This window comes from Bidens hawaiensis, unplaced genomic scaffold (genome assembly GCF_021521415.1).
Source record: "Bidens hawaiensis isolate Kalapana, Puna unplaced genomic scaffold, B.hawaiensis_p1.1 tig00029659_1, whole genome shotgun sequence".
Lineage (NCBI taxonomy): Eukaryota > Viridiplantae > Streptophyta > Magnoliopsida > Asterales > Asteraceae > Bidens > Bidens hawaiensis.
The window spans coordinates 108,455-112,756 of record NW_027494921.1 but is presented as its reverse complement, the minus strand read 5'-3'; the positions used below and the strand labels follow the sequence as shown (position 1 = coordinate 112,756).

The following is a 4,302-nucleotide window of genomic DNA, read 5'->3' as shown; positions in this document are numbered from 1 at the left end:
ACCAAGACAAGTGGTACCTTGATCACTTGGATAATGATTGGCAAATGGTTTATATGAACGAACCGCTTGTAAACATTACAATACCCGAGCAACAAAAGTTAGTTATTGGTGGTGAAGTATGCGCGTGGGGCGAAATAATTGACGGGTCGGACATTGAACAGACCATATGGCCACGTGCTGCAGCAGCTGCAGGTAACTAAACTTTATTTCACGTCTCGTGCTTACAAATGTTTTGTTATTAACATTTTTTATTATTTTTTTTATGATTAAAGAGAGGTTGTGGACGGCTCCCGACAAACTTGCTAAAAACGCGAATGATGCGACTTCAAGGATATCAAATTTTAGGTGTTTGTTGAATCAAAGAGGAATTGCAGCTGCTCCGTTAAGCGTGCCGGGTCGGGCTGCACCACTCGAGCCGGGCTCCTGTTACTTTCAATAGTTTGGTAAAAGTGGGTTCTTCAATAATTATGGCAAAAATGCCATTTCTGTTGATAATTTGGAATATAAAAGTGGTAAGTTATTATGACAGAATGGGTGTCTGTAAAACTGTTTCAGTCCTTGCAGTGAAGTTATTTTCTAGATATATATATTGCTTTCATATTAGAAATAACTTGGTATCTGAATCCACAAAAGAAATTTTATTTGGACATTTATGCCCTTAAAACACATTATACATGAGTGGATGAGAAAAATGGATATTACATTAATAAATGATAATGATGTGAGGGTGTAAATGTCAAATTTGATGTGTCAAGTTAAAATGTCAAACACAATCATTTTGTGTGACAAATTGATGCTGAAATGTCAACGAGGTTGTCACATATTTCTTCTCATAAGAAACTATTTATTTTAATATTTTTTGATTTTTTCTAACTAGCTTTTAGAGTTTTAGATTATATTATATGATAAAGTATTTTTTTCTATAGTGCAGAAAACTAGAACTTTATATTATTACTTTTGTCAAGTAAAATAAAGTAAGTTTCCAAAAGTTGTCAACCTTTTGTAAAGTTGCATAGATTAGTCAAGAAAATTAAAGTTTAATGTTATTACTTTTGCCAATTAAATCCAAGTCAACTTCCTTGTTAGTAAATTAATCATTATGGTTATCTGCATTTTATTGTTGTTGAAGTTTTATTTGAAAAGGTTACATCCTTTCAATGCAACTAAACAAACGGCATTTTGACTCTCATAACATATCTAGAGATGTACAAAACTGGTTTTTTTAACAAACCGAACCGGTTTGGTTTTTGCATATTCAAAACCAGTTTGGGTCAAACCGGTTCGGTTTAGAAACCGATTTAAGCATAGCAGTAGCCAAACTGATCCTAACCGGTTTAAGACAAGAAAACCAGTTTGATTGTAAAATACCCAAACCGCTATACGTACCAGCGGTTTGGTTGAAACCAGTTTTAGAAACAAACCGGCTTGGTTTCTGGTTAACCGGTTTCGAACCGTTTTTTTTAACACCTCTAAACATATCCATTAAACACCATCACAACAAGCCTCGTCATAAACAACCTAAAAGGACAATTTCATGTTTCATGTTCCATGTTCCTTATCAACTGCATGTTTTGCGATGGAAGCGCCACCATCTTCATCTTCCTTTGCCCCTCCGATTGGGTTTGGCAGCAGGGCCGTCTCCGATGATTTGAATACCTTGGCCGAGCCGAAATAAAAAGGCCCATAGCCTTAACGAGTAAAGAAATATATAAGCTGATTTTTTTTAACGATGCTTAATGTTATAACAATAAACATTGAAAAATATATTATTAAAAAAAATACCGTAGTAATTAACGATTAATCAACAATTTGTGAAACTCTCCTAACATTGGAAAAAAAATAGCTTGGTCCTTGGTGGCAAGCTTGGTTAACTGTGGAGGAGCCTGGTGGTTAACAACGAACCAACAGTAGTGGTCGGCTAGGTTGGTCGTTGTTCAGCATTCGTAAAGAAGGAAGGAACCAAAGAGAAATTTCAATTGACCGCCTTTTCTTTTATTTTGCATCGGGTTTTTATTTAATTTTTGTAGTTTTTAGTTTTAGTTTGGGCCCAATAATTTAAACCTAATTAAATGGATTATGAATAAAAAAGAATTTTAGGCCCAATAATTATAAGATGGTAAAGAGTAATTCATATTATATAAGTTTTATATTTTTAAATGTATATATAAAAAATATAGATGCAAAAAGTTTTGGCCCCTAAAAATTACGTGCCCCGGCCGACGGTTCGACTGGCGTCACCCTCCAGCCGGCCATGTTTGGCAGATTGTGGCCATTGATTATTAACAAGTAAACAACAACCAAACTCAGTAGAAAATAAATTTGTTCTATGGTTTTAAAAATCATTTTGTGATGTACATTTTAGTGTTGTTTTAAAATAAAAAACCAGAAGGAAAAAATGAAATATGATCTTTTAAAAATTGAACATAATAAACTCATAAAGTATAGAGAGATGTTTAAAAATTGGATCATATTCATATCCAAGACTAACTGGGCCGATTTAGGGCTTAAAGCAAAATTGAACTTTAGACTTTTGGTTTCCGTAACAAACACGTCTAGCTAGAGGAGTAAAAAATCGGTTTTTTTCTCAAACCGAACCGGTTTAGAAGCTAGAGAGGCCGACCTGGTCCAGGTCGGTTTGGTATGGTTTAACCGGTTTGAAACTGGTTTTCCTCAAACTTGTTCGATTTTAAAACCGGTTTGATTGTTCAAAAGGGGAACCGGTACCAAAACCGACGGTTTGGGTCGGTTCATGAACCGGCTTAGGTGAAACCGGTTTCCTTATCAAATCGGTTCGTGTCGGTTTTCCATGAACCAGTCCCAAACCGGCTCTTTTGTACACCTCTAGTCTAAACCTTTAGACTTTACTATGCTTGTTTGCTAAATCATTGATAAATATTTTAGAAACCCACAATTTCATCTCGAATCCGAACATCAATCTTAAGATTTCACAAATCACAAATGGAAGACGTGAAACTTAAACTTTTATCACATGCCAAAATGCTAAAAAAGTCGAGGGCTTGTAAACGTGAGCCCGAAAGCAAGTAAGACCAATCAAACAGAAATAAAATATCGGATAAAAATTATCTTTAGTTTTAAAAGTATTTAAACATTACATAATGTTTAAATAGTATATTGTTATGTTGATTATATTATACGAATTAAATAAATAAATTCTTAAAAAACCTAAAATTTTGAAATGGCTCTTTTAAAGGAGGACGCATATAACTTAGATACCCAAAAATACATCAGTGTCTTTGAAATTAGCGGGGATGCTTTCATATGTGTAGCCATGTAGGTAGGGGTGTTCAATATTCAATCTGGGCATGAAGAACTCGAAGTTAGAATCGATCCGAATTCCAATACCAGTTTCTTTCTCTCATGCTTGACTACTTGTTATCCACTTGTTTACATATAAATGGAAATTTATGTTAGAAAATTGATTAAAAAGTAAATTTTTTATTAATATAATGCACAAATAATTGTAAACTGTAAATCGTATTTACATATGACAATTATTGCTGACAACTTAGTTGTTTCTGGTGTTTTTACTACAACCAGCTCAACTCTTGTTGATGCTCATACTAACGTTTTAGTTCGATAAATTGACGAGAAAAAAATAATTGTAGAAGAAAGAGCGATGGTAAATGACACAAAAGAAATGTCCACTAAATGTAGGTTTGTACGAGTCAAATTCTATGAAAATTACTTCACTCAATTAAATTATTTCACTAGTTTCTTAATGCGGCCACCAAGCAATTAGCCATCGCTCTTGAGGTCTGCTTGATCAACTTCTCATGATTATGATGAGGTGGTGTTTGACTAGTGATTACAAATCAGTTATATCGTATATGTGGTTGGTGATTAATAGTTCAATTATAACCACCAACTTAAAATAGGTGACAAGCTATGATTAAGCATCCCCATTTTTAATCTTTGTGTTTATGTGATGTTGACATGTATAGACCGAGTATGTCATTTCCACATTTAAGTGAATTAAGTTATCAACCCAACTGACTAATTGAGCTGAATGTTATTCGAATTAATTAAGACTGTCTAGCTAAAAGCTCGAAACAAAACGAGATTAAACAAGATCGAACACACATTGAAGCTCATTTTAATAGATGTGTTTTAAGCCCAAATATAGCAACACTTGCAAGCCATTGTTTGTATGTGGGAGTGGGACAATTTCATGTATTTCAATAGAAGAAACTTTCTAAATATCATGTATATCCAACTTATTAATTTCTTAGGTTGGGATTAGGGATATCACACCCAAATGGAACTTTATTAAATGTGAAACAA

At 33.8% G+C, this 4,302-nt stretch overlaps 1 long non-coding RNA gene across 1 annotated transcript; it reads left to right on the top strand.

Moving 5' to 3' along the window:
- Positions 1-6: 6 nt before the first annotated feature.
- Positions 7-579, top strand: LOC143579324 (uncharacterized). Its single transcript, XR_013143438.1, has 2 exons — positions 7-192; positions 273-579. It is a non-coding gene; the product is annotated as an uncharacterized LOC143579324 (long non-coding RNA).
- Positions 580-4,302: the final 3,723 nt, after the last annotated feature.